Raw genomic sequence first — 19,331 nt, forward strand, 5'->3', positions numbered from 1 at the left:
AGTATACACTGCATGTTGCTTTCGAGGAAAACTGTTAAAAGAACAAATGGAAATAATCTAAAAGATATCTTAACATGAACAAATACTTTCAAATGGCTCAGTGATAGAAGACAAAATTGTACCTTTGGTGAGAAGTGTCACAAGTACATAATGATATAACAACTTACTTGTAAAATGATTTTACTGTGTCTAATGGTACGGTATTAGATTATTCAATATGGAAAAATGGTTATACATGTCAATACAGCAATCAATACTATTTTTTCCTGCTAAATGACTGCTCTTTTTTTCCTGATATATGCACTTTATTGTTTTAAGATATCTAAAGTAGGGCATTAATAGCACTAAACAAGGTATAGTATGGCCTTTATTTCAATATATTAAAAAAAAGAAAATATATATACGCAACAAAAGGAAAATAATTAGAGGATGTTAAGTTTGTCTTTCAAATCACTGTAGCTATTATTATTCTTCTCAAATCTATCAGAGATCTGGGCCCACCACTACTCCACAAGGGAGTTTGTCAAATCATAAATCATTTACAGTACAAAAAAGCAATAATATGCATTCCACCAAAATAAATTCTAAATAATATTCTGTGCATTTTTAACTGCTTTTCTTGGGGTGGGGGGTGTCTGCTATACAGACCAAGACTCAAAGCTCTTGCATTCATTTGAGAATTCAATCCTGGACAAGGAGTTCATTGTGGTGTCTTATGGAGGAGAAAGTATGCTTCAGAGGGCCCACATACTCCCAGAATTCCACAGCCCACAGGTGGAGACACAGAGAGTCATTGTTACAGGGCCGATGCTAAATCAAAGCCAATTTCATTTATACAGATGAATCTGCAGAATACTTTCATAGTTTGTTCATACTTGCTAACAGAAAAACTGCTAAATATTTTTACTACCACAATTATCTCATATTAGCATACATGAGTGTTTATACTGTATTTGTCGCATCAGTCTAACTGAACGTAACTTATTAACACCAAAAGTCAAAAACAATCCAGCTCCTATGGGCAAACCTTCTGAATATATTTAGGAGTTAAATTCATTTTCATAGCACTGAGTGGGAACAACTATAGCATGGTGATAAGCAGCTCTGAAGAGAACATCTCAGTAGAATTCAGCAACATACTGTATGGGGAGTGGCCTTGCGAGCATTTCACGGGGGGGAAAAAAAAAAAAAAAAAGTTGTTAAAAGAAAGAGGAGATGCTGGGACAGCAATTTATAATGGAGTCATTTCCTTCAGCTGAGGAATTTTGCATGAAAACACAAACTGACTGTTAGACATGAGGCACCAAAAAACACTGATCCAAGATGTATGACTGAAAGCAAATCACAAAAAGTCATTACAAACGATATATAATTATATATTCATATACATCTATGAATATATATTGTCATACACATATATTCATATATAAAGGGGAGCGTGGTGGCGCAGCAGGTTTGGCTTGTGCCTGCTCTCTGGTGTGTCTGGGGTTCGAGTCCTGCTTGGGGTGCCTTGCGGCGGACTGGCATCCTGTCTTGGGTGTGTCCCCTTACCCTCTGCGTTGCCGGGTTAGGTTTGCTCTGACCCTGCTCGGGACAAGTGATTTCAGACAGTGATTACTTACACACACACACACACACACACACACACACACACACACACATATATATATATATAGAGAAGTTAAATAAATCAATTTCTCTTACAAGTGAAGTAATTGCTAAGATACTCTAAATGTGACTGGTTACATCCTATGTCTTTGCATTTCTATTTCTTTTCCTATGTCTTACACTCTCCCCAAAACATTTGTGTGCCCTGAAATTTTCAAGTTTCTATTAAATAATACACACACACACACACACACACACACACACAGCTAAGTCTTTAATTAAAACATAGCACTAAACCATATATCAGTTTTCTAGAAGAGTTGCACCCTACTAGTCCATGTAGCCAGTTAAAGAAAGGACACTGGGTCATTTCTATGAATTTGGAGGATTACAAAGTGCTCTCTGCAGTATAAAGATCATGTGTACTATGATCATGTGACTGTCTACGAAATACAAATATTTTCTCAGGATTTTTACGGTGTTCATCATGTATGAGTTTGCCTCCCAACATTCCAGAAAACTCTTAATGCAATAAAGGTTGTGTTAAAATGCATCTCAAATACATTCCCAGACTTGAACTGAATTAATCCATTTCTTCAGGATTAAATATGTACAGCAGAAGCACGGCAAATGCTGGGAATATTAAAGATGCAATGGATTTAGACGTCTTCCTTTGTGTCGTGTTGGGCTCCAAGCAAACTGAATAATTTGTGCTGACACCAAAGATACTCACCACTCATTAAAGCCATCTGAACCCTTTTTATATGTTGGCAAATGTGTCACCAGCTCTAGTGTTGCTGACCCCACAAAACGAAGATGCTCGGTTAAGCACTTTTTACAAGGACCCATCGGTTTCAATGGCGCACAGAGTTGCTCGCCGTCTGAGAACATGCTGTTTAACGACGTTGAAGTGTGTCTCGGCCAGATAAGCTCATTCCGTTACGTCCCGATTTGGACGGCTTGAAGACATCGCCAGCACATTCCGCCATTACGAAGGTGAATCCCGGCAAAGGGCAAATATTCAAAGCCAGAGATGTGCGGTTTCGCTGTTGTGTCACTTGACCCTTGAAATCAATGTCAATTTCAGAACAATCGTAGAGACAAAAAAGCAGGATGCATTATCGTTCTCACTGAATAAACAACGACAGATATATTAGCTGGTCCACTAAGGGGACTTGTTGGTATAAGAGCATCGGCCCCATCGCGAGCGGCACATTTCATGGTCAGCTGAAATCTACAGTGGTTAAATGCCACTCTTCTCTATGGTGTTAATGATTTTGACTTCTGCACAGAGATACTTTCCTACAGGCTATAACTAAGGATGACGGCAGTTTCTTGGAGCCTTTAAAAAGGAAATATTTTTAAAATGACTGTGCAAAGCCCCCATTCACCCTCCCCCATGCCTCCTTTCAGCATGAGAGCAATCCCTCGGTGCCTTCGACAACAGAAACCAAAAGGATTTTTTATTTCCATCGAGACACAGCATCCGCCCCCCAGATGGAAACCAAGCCCCCCTTCCAAATGACACAAGCAGCAGCCTGGCAATAACCCAGGCATGTAAATTACCACTGGGGGTCCTTCTGAACCTGTTTACTAAAAATTCCCTGATTATTCAATGGGAAAAACATCATATGGATATTTGCCTAAAGACAGATATTTTACAGATTTTCAAAGACATCAGAAAATTGTTATACTTGCCTCATACTGACTATGTAATGTCTGTAAAGACGACAAGGCAACCGCAAAAAAAACTGAACAGAAATTAAACCAGTAAGCAACAGAACTTCTTGAAACGTATGTAAAACAGAAAGGAGGAAAATATCCAATTTCATAAATTTCTCTTGATATCCAGGCAAGTAAACACTTGTAATTCACCGTCTCCTGTGTGATTTTTTCTGCCGTGTGCTATGACCTTAAAAAAAAAAAAAGAAAGAACCCTCTGCTTGAATGTCATTTTGTAAACGCGTTCAAAATTGCAAAACGACACAAACCTAAGCCAGATTTGCACCTACGCCCAAATGCACAGCTCAGGTGGAGTGACATACCAGCATTATCCACTGTGCCTCCACCATGACACCAGTGTCAAAAATGACAACTTAAATACTCAAAAATGTTCACTTGAAAACACTGCAGAGGCCCTTGTCAATGAAGAAACAAATCCTTAATTACTCTTGAGGATCCCAGGGTTTAGTTTACATTTTCATTTATTCATTTAGCAGACACTTTTGTCCAAAACGACATACATCTCGGCAAAAGTACAATTTATGCGTTACATTAAGAGACATAGCTCCAAACATGAAAGTCGCAAGTAAACCTAGTTTGTTACCTATCACTTGCTGCACCTAAGTTCATTGTTCGAGTAGGTGGATAAAACACAGGATAGACGAATCCTGATACCCTCCCATCAATTTTTTTTTTTTTTTTGATATTCTAAAACACTCAAATAAGCAAGTACAATGCTGGCCTAGTGGCTGAATAAAGGTTGTATCAGGGGATGCTCATGAAGTTACGATGCGTAAACAATTACACCATAAATGAGCTGGAGAGATCTTGGGCAAAGTGGATCTGGAAAAGGTGGGTTTTGAGACCCTTCTTGAAAACAGAGTTTCCGCAGTTCTGAGTGACTGCAGAAGGTCATTCGACCACAACAGAGCCAGAACTGAGAACCTCCGAGCTTTTCCTTTCGTGCGCGGGACCACCAAGCGAGCTGAAGTAGACAAATGAAGGGGTCTGGCTGGGGTGTAGCTGTTGATTAAGTCTTGTAAATAGCTGGGAGCAGTTCTATTGACGCATTTGTAGACAGTAACCAGGGTCTTGAATTTAATTCTGGCAGCTATAGGAAGCCTGTGCAGAGAAATGAGTAGAGGAGATACGTGGGAACACTTTGGCAAATCAAGTACAACTCGTGCAGCACCATTCTGTAGAAGCTGCAGAGGTTTGATGGCAGTAGCAGGAAGGCCACACAGGAGAGAGTGGCAGTAGTCCAGACGGGAAGTCACCATGGCCTGGACAAGTAGTTGGGCAGAGTCAGTAGGGAGATAGGGACGGATCCTACGAATATTATGCAGGATGTATCTGCAGGACCGGGATGTGGCTTCGATGTGCAGAGAGAATGACAGATTCACGTCAATCGTTACTCCCAGATTCTTAGCCAAGGAGGTAGGTGAAATGAGTGAGTTGTCCAGTTTGATCAACAGATCGTGACAAGAGGACAGGCGAGCTGGGAGGTAAAGAATCTCTGTTTTGGAGAGGTTGAGTTGGAGGCAGTGATCATACATCCATGAAGAGATGTCCAACAGGCAGGCAGCAATGCGTGTGGAGATGTCTGATGCACCAGGTGGAAAGGAGAGTAATAGCTGGGTATCATCAGCATAGCAGTGATATTTCAAACTATGGGAGGCTATGACCGGACCGAGGGAGGAGGTGTAGATCGAGAAAAGAAGAGGACCCAATACCGAGCCCTGCGGAACACGGTTGAGAGAAACAGAGGGGAAGAACGAATGCTCCGCCAGACCATTTGATAGGATCCTTCAGATAGGCAGGACTCAAACCATCTTAGTGCCGTACCTTTGATCCCAAGCTGGTTAAGAGAGGACAGTACAAACCAGTGATTGACAGTGTTGAATGCTGCGGACAGATCGAGGAGGATGAGGACCGAGGTGAGGGAGGCAACTCTAGCAGCTTGGAGAGTGTCAGATACCGCCAGAAGGGCAATCTCAGTCAAGTGGCCAACTTTGAAACCAAACTGATAACCACCGAGGAGATGGTTCCGGGTGAGGAAATCAGACAGTTGATCACAGGCTGCCGGCTCTAGGGTTTTAGACAGAAAGGAGAGGAGAGAGACTGGTCTGTAATTTTCAACTACGTTGGGGTCCAGGGAGGGTTTTTTTTTTTCTTTTTTTTTTTTTTATAAACAGAGGTGAAATGACTCTGGTTTTGAAGGCAGTTGATGATCGTAGAGTTGGAGGAGGAGAGTTGCGGGGAAATGTTCTGAAGGAGTGATGATGGGATCGGATCAAACGAGCAGGTGGTGTCTCTGCGCAATATCAGGAGGTCAGAAACTTCAGAGTCAGAGAGCGGCTTGAATTTGGAGAGGATAGCTTCGCAGGGTCCAGCGTAAACCGGGCAGGTTGATGGTGAGAAATAAAAGTTTACCAAGAAAACATATTCTACACCAGACCTCTGTACAATATAAAATTAATAGAATAGTAGAAACATGGTTATTAAGAATAACTGACAATCTCACAGAGCTTGTGACAAATGTGTACCCACCTGTTTCAAAAACACCACCATTATCCCCGTTCCTAAGAAAAACAAAGTTATTTGCCTTAATGACTATAGCCCAGTGGCACTGATGCGACCCCAATTGCAATGAAATGCTTTGAGAGGCTGATGCTGGGAGACATTAAGGACACCATCCCAGACACTTTGGACCCACTGCAGTCTGCCTACCACCACAACAGATCCACTGAAGATGCAATATCACACGCCCTTTAAACCACTCTGGCTTGCCTAGACAATAAAAACTGCTATGCAAGGCTATCATTTGTGGACTATAGCTCGGCATTTAACACTGTCATCCCAACCAAGCTGATCCACAAACTACTAGGTCTGGGGCTGAGTGCCACATTGTGCAACTGGATCCTGGATTTCCTCACCAACAGACCCCAGCATGTGCAAATTGGCAGAAATACCTCCTCCCCACCGACCCTCAATACTGGCACTCCACAGGGAAGTGTCCCGAGACCGGTGCTGTATTCCTTGTTCACACAAGACTGTGTGGCCAGGCGCAGCGCCAACACCATCATAAAGTTTGCTGAGGATACCACCATTGTAGGTCTGATCACCAACAACGATGAAATGGCCTACAGAGAGGAGATGAGGCTCCTGGCAGGGTGGTGCCAGGACAACAACCTGTCTCTCAATGTCAGTAAAACTAAGGAGCTGGTGATTGACTTCAGGAAACAGGATACAGTTCATGCATCCATCTACATAGGAGGAGCCATTCTAGAGAGAGTCAACAGCTTCAAATTCCTAGGGGTCACCCTCACTGCCAAACTCACATGGACTGAGCACGCAGCATCAACCATCATAAAGGCCCATCAATGCCTCCACTTCCTCAGGCATCTGAATAAAGCCAGGATGTCCACTACAGTCCTCACCACTTTCTACAGGTGTGCTGTGGAGTCCGTCCTCACAGAGTAGCATTTAATCATCTGTCGGAAGTTCAGTGCTGGGTTTCCAGCTTGTGAGCTAAGCAAAACACTTGTGAACGTGACACTGGTACTGTTCTGTACTGTTCGTGACACTGATACATGGAATGAGGAAAGTAAGAGGCCCCTTGTGTGGGGTGAGATGTCCTCAGTATAATTGCCAACCGCTGTGGTGCTCCTCTGGGTTGGCTCTCGAACTTGGACGTTCAAAAATGTGACTCCCTTAAGATAGTCTGGATGAGACTGCGTCGTGTAGGAAACTATTTCTGCCATTTCGCTTTCCTTATTGGAAGCATCCTCAGGGAGCTTCCACATCTTGCGAAGGCTGGATGTGAAATGGAGTGTTCGACCAGGGTGGGCGTATTTATAGGCGGGGTTGAAGGTCGTAGCGGGTGGTCCCATTGGGTGGTGTCCCTGCTGCGTTTTCCACCTGCACTGTATCTTCAGAGTTGCTGGTCGGCTCGTTGATCTGAGCTTCCGTGCGAGGCAGTCGGGTTGTCGTGGGTCTGGAATGGAGATTGGAAATGAGGGGTGTCCAGGTCCTTGATAGTCTGAAACCTTCTTCTCGATTGAAGTTATTGGGGTGCTTCTCTATCTCGATCGCTTCTCTTAACTATGTGGCTCATGTATCCCAGTTTCCTACACCACGCGGTCTCATGCAGAAGATTTAAAACCCCAGTTAGTTGACACCAGGCGCAGAAGCCTACGTGGCGTGATATCCCTTAAGATCCCTCATAAAACGGTGCAACTGGTAGCGTATTGGTTGGAGTATCTGCCATGGAATCCAACCTCCAGCTATAGCAGCGTTGAAAGTGCTTACCCTAAATTACTTGAGTAAAATTACCAAGCTGTGTAAACAGGTATATAGTTGTAAGTATCTTAACATTGCAAATCACTTTGGAGAAGAGTGTCAGATAAACAAATCTAAACGGCTTCCAAATTCAATGATTTAAAAGTATTTGAGTTCCTACCAAATGCAGCACATGGTTTCCTTGTTGTTGTTGTCCGTTAGGAAAGAAAACACCTCAGTGATGTATGGAGAGAACCCTGGGGGGGGGGTTACTCTGAATCACTTTAATATTAATGCAAAGATCGCAGTGTAAGTGTCCTGCATTCTTTACACACCACTAATACAGGACACACTTTTTGCCACAGGGCCTACTTTTGATGGGTGGGAGGGAGAGAATGGGGGAATATTATTATTATCATCATTATGGATAAACAATATTTTGGAATGCATCAGTATGCTGAGACAATACACAGCACCCCCAACTACTGAAATAACTGATTTACTACCACGATGCTGGTATACAATTCATTTTTTCAAGGCCCTCAGAGCTCTTTTATCCAGAAGAATAGAAATTAATTCAAAGTAAAACCGCTGCAGTTAAAAGACCAGTTTTAAACACTTCCTCTGAATGTGCTTTTTTGGATGTTCTCCAAGACATCACAGTATGATTAGCTATGACATTTATTTTTGTCTCTGTGCGCATGTTGCTGAGCGTGATCTCTGGCTCAGCTCTGCACTGTGGCTTCCAGCTTTCTGGCCATCTGCAGTTCTCTCGTACCACGCTCAGCCCTTGGCAGTTCCCTTTCACGCAATAAAGCTACACGCTACAGAAGGAAGGAACAAGTTTAAGGGTTTTCATTTCATTTCATTTTAAGGCTTTTGAAGAAATATAACATCTACATTTATTTAGCAGATGCATTTCTCCAAAGCAATATCCAATGAACTCTATGTAGTGTTATCAGCCCACACACCTTATTCACCAAGGTGACTTACACTGCTAGATACACTACTTACAATGGGTCACTCATCTATACATCAGTGGAACACACTCTCCCCGTCACTCACACACTATAGGTGAACCTGAACAGCATGTCTTTGGACTGTGGGAGGAAACCAGAGCACAGACATGGGGAAAAATGCAAACTCCACACAAACTGAGCAGGGATCAAACCCACATCCTCTCACGCCACCCAGGTGATGCGAGACAAAAGCGCTACTTGCTCAAGTTTGGCTGGGGCCTGCTCTCTGGTGGGTCTGGGGTGCCTTGCGACAGACTGGCGTCCCGTCCTGGGCGTGTCCCCTCCCCCTCCAGCCTTGCACCCTGTGTTTCCAGGTTAGGCTCCAGCTTGCCACAATCCTGCTTGGGACAAGTGGTTTCAGACTCTGTGTGTCTTTGGGAAGAAACCCATGCAGACCTACGCAGAACATGCAAGTTCCACAGAAACTGACCGGGGATCGAACCCACATCCTCTCGCACCACCCAGGCACTGTGAGACAGCAGTGCTGCTCGCTGTGCCACCATGCTGCCCACAAATATAAGACGGAATATAACTGCTTATCAAAATGTTCTCTAAATCCATCTTTAAATATCACTGACACTCGTGACCTGTATCACGTAAATGTGTTGTGTCAATGGGCCACACAGGGAGCCAAGGTCTATTCGCGTGCCATGAAGCACAGCACAGACACAAACCCTTATTAGGAATATATTATAAGCCACACTGCAGGTGGGTATCTAAATATTATAAACCTAAGTACACAATAACTAAAACCATCAATAACATGAGGCATTAAATTACTCCAGATGGCAGTGAAACAACATATATACATTGTTCCACCACTCTGCTGCTCCTACAAAAGAGCTGAAATTTTTTTTAGAGGCTTGCTCTTGCATCGCGGTAGTGACATGGAGAGAGAGATAAGAATAAAAGGAAGTCTGAGTGCATCATTCAGTACAGTGCGCTGCAAATATAGAAATGGTGTCACGTAACACATATTGCTACATGTGGTTGTACGCGGACCTGTACGAACTGCTGGAGGCTGCTGTCTGTGCCGAAAGAGTAAAGCAAAGCAGGGATCATAAATAGCAGGTACTGCGGATCGCTGCTTAATTTTGTCTTCTCTCAGCCAGCTATTGGAGATGGTATCCACATACGTGACAGATCATCACCTATTCTGGATCAGTCAGTCAATCTCGAAATTTATCGACGGCTTCAAATTTTAAGAGAGCTCTTCAAAATTACAAAAATAAGTCCATTGTGTCCCAGAGTATTATAGCATTCTATCAGTTGTGGGACATTTAGGGTTCAGTTTCTAACTTGCGAACAGCAAAACACTACTGAACCCTAAGTGGGTGAACATGACTAATGCTGTAAACGTCTGACTCCGAAATGTGTAACTCCGATTCATCATACATTGCAGACATATCATGATCTCAGAGTGGATTTGTTAAAAATAGGGTAATATTAAATTATTTGCACCCTTTGCTTTCCCTTTAATGGCATACCTACTGGTATCCATCCAACCCCTCCCCAGATGGAACAGTAATAGTCCAGTAAGAGATGTTAAATACTACACCTGTCACATTTCCTTTGAGTATTTCATGCACCGCTTCCGCATGCTGCCCTGGTTATTTCATAAAATACACAAACCCAGTCGCTAAGGAGATTGAGCTGTGATTTAAAAAATTGAAATACATAAATATAAAAATGGGAGGATCACCCAGGATTTATTTCAGAAAAATGTAGACAGAATAACTTCTCCTTCAGTTTAGAAGGTCTCAACACTGGTCTCCCCCCATCCTGCTCTTCTGTAACAGGGTAAACCTCAGTGCTGAGAGAGATACTGGTTGGCTCATTCTTTCATAGTGTGTTCAGACTAAGAAGAAACACACACAACTTTCATTTGAAAGCCTACAGAGAACAAGAATGCCCGAAATGGTCTGCGCTCTGCAGCACCTGCAGCATCCCTCAGCCAAGTCCCACTCAGCTCTTGCAGTACAAACTGGCACTTTGACCCTACTCTGACATCGACTCTTCTGAGACCTGCTGTCTTCACCCCCAGCCCCCACCACTCACCATCTGGGCTTGTTCCTCCACTCTCTAGATCCACAGTGAGTGGTCCATTCATAAATTCACAGCTTACACAACACAAGTCCATTGATCCAAAGTCAATCAACAAGCATGGGAGGTTGCTCCCAGAAAACAACCTCCTGCTGGTATAGAAATCAATACATCAATTATCCTTACCGGAATACTATAAAATAAATAATAATAATAATAATAATAATAATCAATAGTGTAAAACAAACTGTCAGCAACAATAACAACATGACATTCTTATTGTTGCTAACATTTTTTTAAACCATTAAGTTTTCAATAATGAACAAATATTAGACTATACCCAAATAATATTATTCAATATAATACTTAACAATATTACATAATAATATTACTACTCCCAAAACACCTCTGTTACTTTTTAGAGTATGTACGATTTTTTACTATAAAAAAGGTAGATCTGATATACGAGAACACGCATACACTGGAAAACAGGATCCATATTAGCAGAATCCAAACTATACAGCATATAAGGAAACCCGTCTAACCATGAGAACATTTTTCTTTCTGCAAATTGCACACAGGGACTGGGGGAAATATATGAGAAAGAACCCAAAAAAAAAAAAAAAATTCCAAAAAAACTGAAACAATGACATTCTGCTACACATTTCAGTAAATATTTCAGACTTCTCCAAAAAAAAAAAAAAAAAAAAAAACTAATTCACAAAAATAGAATATCCATATCTAAGCAGTACTATCCATTAATACCCCAGAAGCTTCTCTGAAAAATCACGCCGGACTGTATAATAAATCTGTGCCCCAGAGGAAACGCGTGTATAAGTCATCTCATCATTGACCCCAAGGTAGCTGTTCAATTTGTGGTCCAAGAGAGCAAAGCAGATATCGCTGATGCCCTTAGGCCCACAGAAGCTGCTCAGAAGGGGGTTTAAGTGGGTTCAAAGGGGACAGTCAGTTGTGTATGTGTAGTTTACTTTTATATTCACAAGCATCAACCGGGATGGGCAGAAATTATGCTAGAATGGATGGGATGTAGTTAAAAGTGCTTTTAAAACCCTTGTTTCTACCATGAAATATGGTGATACTGGGAGCTCTTGTTTTACTCCAGTTTCTTGGATGTGTCACTGTTGATGACTCTGGAAGGCAATTGGTGACCAGTTTGGAAATTCTGTGGTCCGTTCACCATCTCGACTATCCCTTCCCTTCTGCACCTAGGCTGAAGAAGCAACCCAGAATTTTTGAAAAACGAGAAGCGCGTCAGTGCAACGAAAGCACTGGTTCCATCTACTTCTGTTTGATGGCGCTTCAAAATAATGAAGACAGCGGCAAACTGGACTTACTCCGGACACACGTCCAAAGGAGCTTTAGCGCTCCAGTGAAAGGCTGATCATGCCGACTGCCTTGGAGGACAGGAGGCGGAACTGACAGACAGCACTGCGGGCTTCGACAGCAGCTCTAATGGTGCATTCAGCTGAAACTGATGACGGCTGACCTTGGAGGTGTAAAGCGCAGTAAACGTCGCAGAGGAACAAACTCGCAATCTTACAAGACAAGTAGGTCAGAGGGTGCTGATAAAAACGGCAGCAGAGGAGCATGCATTGTAAAGCAAAAGAGCGGTCATTTAAAAATGTAGTGACAGCATGTTCGTTGACATGGCAACGAATGCACGCACTCATTTACAATAGATACAAATGGAATTTCACAGGACGTAGAAACGTGTCAAGGAGGATCATTTTAATAAAGCCTCACAGGACCTGGGCTGTATGGGAATAGGTTCAAACCGAGCGCCAGCTTTGTAGAGTTCGCATGTTTTCCACGTGCTTGTGTGGGTATCCACTGGGCGCTCTGGTTTCCTCCCACAGTCCAAAGAGATTCAGCTCAGGCGAGTTGAACACACCACATTACCCTTAGTGTGCGATTCTGCGTCTGGCTTCCCTTGCATCCAAGGTGTAATCCCGCCCCCCCAAGTCTCGCACCCAGTCATTCCGGGATAGGCTCCGGACCCCTGAGACCCTGACCAGGACACACAGTTACAGTGTGAATGAGTGATTTCAATATAGAGGCATTTGTCTGGTCAATACCTCATTTGCTGCGTACGATCGCAGCTTTTCTGTACTGTACTTTGTGCCCTGCTTAAATCGCTTCTGTCCCAGGAATTATTCACCAGGCCAGACATTCTACCTGAACTGCCCAACACTCTCCCTTCTCTCCGAGACCATTAATGAACATAAAGCTGCGGGCAGCATTCTCGGAACCTCCACTCACAAGAACCCTGGGGATTTTTCCCTTCCTTTATTTATGTTGCCATTACTACTCATAACAACCCAACATTGACAGTATTTTACCTATTTATACAGCAGTACCGGGGTATGGGAATCAAACCAACAACCTTGAGATCATAAATCCATGTCTTCCACCATCACAGTAGCTGCTACCTCCTGCACTTGTGGTGTTAAGAAATCAGATGCAATTGTGCATATGCACATAAATGCTTATAAATACGCCGCGGAGAGTTTCTGTGGAATCCCACAGCACAGGACATGTCGAAGGGTTAGGGAACCCCTGTGCCGAGGAACCATCTCGGACGGACGCTAGAGGGTTGTGGGCTTGCGGGTGATGCGCGCAGGTTTTTCACACTACACCTGAGGTTTTAACGCTTGAGTGGCTCTTCAAGTGTGTGTGTGTGTGTGTGTGTGTGTGTGTGTGTGTGTGTGTGTGTGTGCATGCACAAGTGAGGGCAGCTGATGCAGGCGATGCCTCTAATTTGAGCAAACACCATGAAAACAGGGTAATGCCTTTTTTCATCGCAATGCCTTCTCAGTTAGTACGTTTGTTAACTCAGCCTGGACACTTCTTTTGGTGGGGAGGTGGGAGGGGAAATAAAGAGTGATGTGAAAAACTGAAAAATCACATATTAGAATAAGTTTATTCCTTTTCTTATAAAAAATAAAAATAATCACTCAAGTGATATTGTTTCTACCTCGCAACTGGTAAATATTATTGACTGAACTGATAAGATGAATTAAAATTGTAAATGTAAAATAAAATTGAACTACATTTCAGAGCAGAACGGAATCTCTCTACCAAACTTTGAACAATTTATTTAACAATTAAATGGCTTTATTCATTTCTTTACTTGTCTCAGATCCTGACTTCTGACAATCTAATTTTTTACACCAATTTTAAGATGTTTGCAGATCTGTCCCATCCCAAATAATCGGTGCCCGTAATAGGATAACCAACAAGGATAATCCTTGATTTTCTCAAAATGAAATATATAATCTGAGTTTATATCTGAAACATGTATTTTATGCAGGAAAGCAAATATACATACAGTATGATGACTGAATCATTCAAACACATTACACTTAAAATCCTCATGGTTTATAAAACAATAAATAGGAAAGTAGAGAGGTTATCAAAAGAGCTGATGTTCACTGTGACTAATGGGTCCTTTTGGCAGGTTGGCTATTTGTTGGTTTAAATAAAGAAATATATTAAACAACCTTCCTGCTGGCCTCAAGGAATCATTTCAGCAGCCCAGCTAACCAAGCCCCGGCACACTGCATTCATAATTCCATTTTTGGACATAAGCCCGCAATAAAGATTTCTCAAAATTACATTAATGGTGTACATAGCAAACAAATATTTTGTTACCATCTTTATACCATCAAGCATGAGAACTGAGATTTTAATAGGGATATTTAACATTCTGCAGTGTCTCCACAAATCCTGCACATCTTCTATATTGCATCATTTAGCTAACAGATTTATGAAAAGGGACTACTGTTTCACCCTCATTTCCATCATATATTTATAGAGTGGGATATTATAGTGAAGTAATTAGCCCCCCGGTACAACAGGGCCTCTCTCTGGATCAAAGCTGAAGTTCTTTACGGTCTATCATCGCGCGCGCGCACACACACACACACACACACACACACACACACACACACACACACACACACACACACACACACACAACCGCTTGTCCCAAGTGGGCGAGCTGGAGCCTAACCTGGCAATGCAGGGCACAGGGCTGAAGGGGGAGGAGACGCACCCAGGATGGGACAGCAGTCCACTGCAATAGACCCCAAGCAGGACTCGAACCCCAGACCCACCAGAGAGCAGGCCCCGGCCAAACTCGCTGCATCACAACCCCCCCATATGTAACAGCCTACTACAAAATTCAGCAAATTATGACCAGCATTGTTATTATTACTGTTATTTAGAGACTTTGTGAGTAACACAGGGTTGGATAAATTATTTGCAGCCCGTGTCCCTCCTAAGGTTTCCATCAACTTGGTTGTCCAAATCCCAGCTCCTTGGCCGCTGTGAACGCTGCTGCGGGTGAAGGACTGCTAAGTCTGCATTATTCTTATAATGTTTTGGGTTCAAATCCCCTCAAGCTGTAGTTCCATCAACAAAGGTACTTATCCTGAATTGATAATTGTATGATGTGTAAGTCACTATGAAGGTGACTAACATCATAAGACAATTTGAAGTCAGGTTAACAACAACAACAACAACAACAACAAAACTCAGATAACCTCTTTACATTATCCTCAATTCATACATCAGAAGTCTAACCAAGGTCATTCTGAAAGTTTTATTTATCATATTTATGAAAATTATACATTTTTACCCCATATAGTACCAAAGACAAAGCTGCATAATATTCAGTAGGACCCTGAAACTCAGATGTCCTCACAGTAAGATTAATAGAACGCTGCCAGTTGCAAGACCTCTGTGCTCTGATTTGTGTTTCAAAATAAATTTAAAAAAGCAGTGTGCCACTGGAGACGAATGAGAAGTAAGGAGGGTGAAGGTAAGACGACCGAGGCTCCATCCAGGTAAGACGACCGAGGCTCCACCATCCTGCTCCACTGACCCACATTCTGAGCACCTGCCCGTTTAAATGACCACAGAGGAGGCGTGCAGTTTCCCTTCAGTAGCTACTCATCATCCTTACTCATATTCACTTCCACAGCCTTGGCTGGATGGTCGCGATCGCCCCGGTAAAACGTAAACGGTCATTCCATCGTATCGTATCCTGTTCTTATTTTTTTTTATTATGGTAACAAACACACCGACACACAAAACACTGTATTCTTTCCGATCAGGGAGTCCAAACAACAACACTTGATTTCAGTTCCGCTTTTCATTTCCCTTTTAGCACAGCGAAATGCAAAAATTAAACAGCAACGCAAGTGATGATGATGATGATAATAATAAGAATAATAATAATAATAACCTGGTGTGCAACGGCATTGCCGCGCGCGCCCTGCACCATCATCATGTTTGTGCCATTTTCACCTGAATATTTGCGGAAAGGAAAATCCGCTTCTTACCGTGTATTTACAACGTTTTCGGAGCGTTCAGCCTCAGATGTCACACACGCCGAGTCCAGAAGAAAACATGCAGTCTGTGTGTGTGCATGTGTGTGTCCGTCACTTGATGTGTCTCAGAGAGGATCTTCACCCGACCGCTTCGCTGTGTTTTCACGCAAACAGCCTGCGAGGTTCACTGCTGAGAAAGCGCGACCCCTGGCGGTGCGCTTTTATAACTGCACGTCTCCCATCTCGTCGCTCTTGGAGGGCAGCAAAGAATTAGGTGCGAACATCAAGGTATTTACGATTTGTAGGGCAACTGCTTTGAGACAGTGGGGGGCGCGGTGGCGCAGCGGGTTTGGCCGGGTCCTGCTCTCTGGTGGGTCTGGGGTTCGAGGCCTGCTTGGTGTACCTTGCGATGTACTGACTTCCCGTCCTGGGTGTGTCCCCTCCCATTCCAGCCCTGTGCCCTGTGTTGCCGGGTTAGGCTCCGGCTCCCCGCGACCCCACTCGGGACAAGCGGTTTCAGAATGTGTGTGTGTGTGTGTGTGTGTGTGTGTGTGTGCTTTGACGCATTAAAATCATCTTGATCTGATGAAAAATGAAGTCCATTATAATAACCGTGTTATATTTTCATACTTTTTTTTAGAATTAAGCATTTTTCTGGGTTAAATAAGAAACACTGAGCAGTTCCCGGTGATCCGGAGCCCATCCCGGAGCATTTGGCGCAAGGCCGAGGGGGATCACACCCTGGACGGGACGACAGTCCATCCCAGGGTTGTCTTTTTTTTTGTCCACCGCCAAGTAGGAGACATTTAGAGTGAAACATCGCCCTCTTGTGGTGAAACAATTAATACTGAAGAACACTTTACTATATACTGTATACTGTATGAACCACTGTCTTTACTATGCTGAGCGTTACCCCCTCTAAGATTTACAACTTTACAAAATATTTGTCTAAAGCATGTGTGAACAATTCAATATTTGGAATATATACATGAATAAAAAATGATAAATTAATAAAAATTAATGAAATGGAGCACATGGAGGGGTGTGCGGCGGTGCCGTGGGTTTGACCAAGTCCTGCTCTCCGGTGGGTCTTGGGTTTAAGCTGCACTTGGGGTGCCTTGCGGTGGACTGGCGTCCCATCCTGGGTGTGTCCCTTTCCCCTCCAGTCTTGCGCCCTGTGTTGCTGGGTTAGGCTCTGGTTTGCCGCAATCTGGCTCGGGACAAGCGATTTCAGACAATGTGTGTGTTTGAACACATGGACCATACACCATACTCCTAGATTTTTTTTTTTTCTTCCAGAATATATGTATTTAAGACAGTTCCACTGCTACAAATGTTTAAAGACACAAAGATTTCATTACATATTCTAAACTAAAAGTCTGCCCACCCCTGCTGGGCAAGGTGGGCAAACGTTCCACCTAGTGGACGTGCAAAAGAGTAAGCCTAAAATGTTATCAAAATGCCGTGTGACACGATAAAATGCTTTTAGAATAAATCAAGAGATTGCTTTTGATTTGATTTTTCAAGGAATATTTTTCTCCTTCCATTCTGTACAAGGCACCCTTTGGTGTCTAAATAAATAAAACAGTAAAACCTTGACAATCCTACATTTTTACTTTGACAGGAAGATAAAGTACTCGCATTGACGCAACCAGGCAGAATGCACACCAGAAGGGTTCCTGCTGATGAACCCTGAAAATATGCACTCATGTTACTTCACCATGACCATTAATCCACATCTTAGAGACGACAGAGACTCGCAGTGACATTCGGCTTATTGCTAAAATAACACCTACTCTAAAGTGAACGGTTTTTGGGCACCAGTGGTGCATTTCAAATAAACCGTTTAAGATCTTTCCGCGGCTTAGATACGACAAATATCTCCAGGGATGGGGGTTGGGAGTATTATGAGGAGAAGGAGCAGCACGGTATTTACACAGGCCAGCCTCCCTTGCAGTAACATGGCTATGGCAGCAGGTGGTGTTATGATGAAAGAAATGTGACTGAGAGGTAATTGGAGTTGGATTCATACCCCTGCAGGACGGAGCTCAGTCCTGAATGCTTCCTTGAAAGTATCCAACTGTTCAACACAACACAACTCTGTGAGCATCTTTCAATAAAAAAAAAAATGTGGTGACCTCATACAGCAGTGAGAAACTGCAGAACCGAGTCTCCAGGACACTTTAATCTTCATACCCAGCTTTCACCTCCTGGCCTTTTCTACAGACCATTTTATTCACAGCACTGCTGTCTGTAAATACTTTTCACATTTATATGTTTTTACTCCTCTTGTTTCTGCCAAAGCAGCTTTCAGATACACACACACACACATTTTCAGAACCGCTTGTCCCTTACGGGGTCACGGAGCCTACCCAGCAACACAGGGCGTAAGGCCGGAGGGAACACACCCAGGACGGGATGCCAGTCTGTCACAAGGCACCTCAAGCGGGACTCGAACCCCAGACCCACCAGAGAGCAGGACTGCGGTCCAACCCACTGCGCCACCACACCCCCGAGCTTTCAGATAATAAACAAAATCAGTAAAACCTAGAGCTACCTTGATATCGCTGCCTGCCATGAGAATATTTTTATCACTTGTGTGATGTAGATGTTGAAAAGGGAATGAATAGTTGCTGTACACAAAACAAAAAAGCACAGAGACAGTCACAGACTAATGTGTTAATTCCTGGAGGAGTCTTCATGTGTGGAGGGTGCGGTGGCACAGTGGCGCAGTGGGTTGGACCAGGTCCTGCTCTCTGGTGGGTCTGGGGTTCGAGTCCCGCTTGGGGTGCCTTGCGGTGGACTGGCGTCCCGTCCTGGGTGTGTCCCCTCCCCCTCCGGCCTTACGCCCTGTGTTGCTGGGTTAGGTTCCGGTTCCCCGCGACCCTGTGTGGGACAAGCAGTTCTGAAAATGTGCGTGTGTGCGTGTGTGAGTCTTCGTTTGTTCAGTATAGGAATCAAAGCTCTGCCTTTTATTTAGACCCCTCCCCCTCAGCTAGGCCCCACCCATTCCCTCATTAATCAAATCCTGTTAGGTCCAGGCACATGGTACCAGCTTTAAACATTTAACAGTCTGTTGATACACCAAGGTGTAAACAAGGAACTTTTAAACATTTACATTTATTTTTTTAGCAGATGCTTTTCTCCAAAATGACTTCTAGTGAACTCTATGTAGTGCCATCAGCCCACACACCTTATTCACCAAGGTGATTTACACTGCTAGATACATTACTTACAATGGGTAACTCATCCATACATCAGTCAAAGACACACTCTCTCTGTCACTCACACACTATGGGTGAAC

General features: G+C 43.3%; 1 protein-coding gene across 1 annotated transcript in view; it reads right to left on the bottom strand.

The window, feature by feature from the left end:
• Nucleotides 1-16,201, bottom strand: part of LOC108932908 (receptor-type tyrosine-protein phosphatase epsilon-like) — a 46,913-nt gene extending 30,712 nt beyond the window's left edge. Inside the window, exon 1 of the mRNA XM_018749623.2 lies at nt 16,040-16,201. The gene's annotated coding sequence lies outside the window, so the exon portion shown is untranslated. The remainder of the gene's footprint in view (nt 1-16,039) is intronic.
• Nucleotides 16,202-19,331: the final 3,130 nt, after the last annotated feature.

This window comes from Scleropages formosus, chromosome 4, assembly GCF_900964775.1.
Source record: "Scleropages formosus chromosome 4, fSclFor1.1, whole genome shotgun sequence".
Taxonomy (NCBI): Eukaryota; Metazoa; Chordata; class Actinopteri; order Osteoglossiformes; family Osteoglossidae; genus Scleropages; species Scleropages formosus.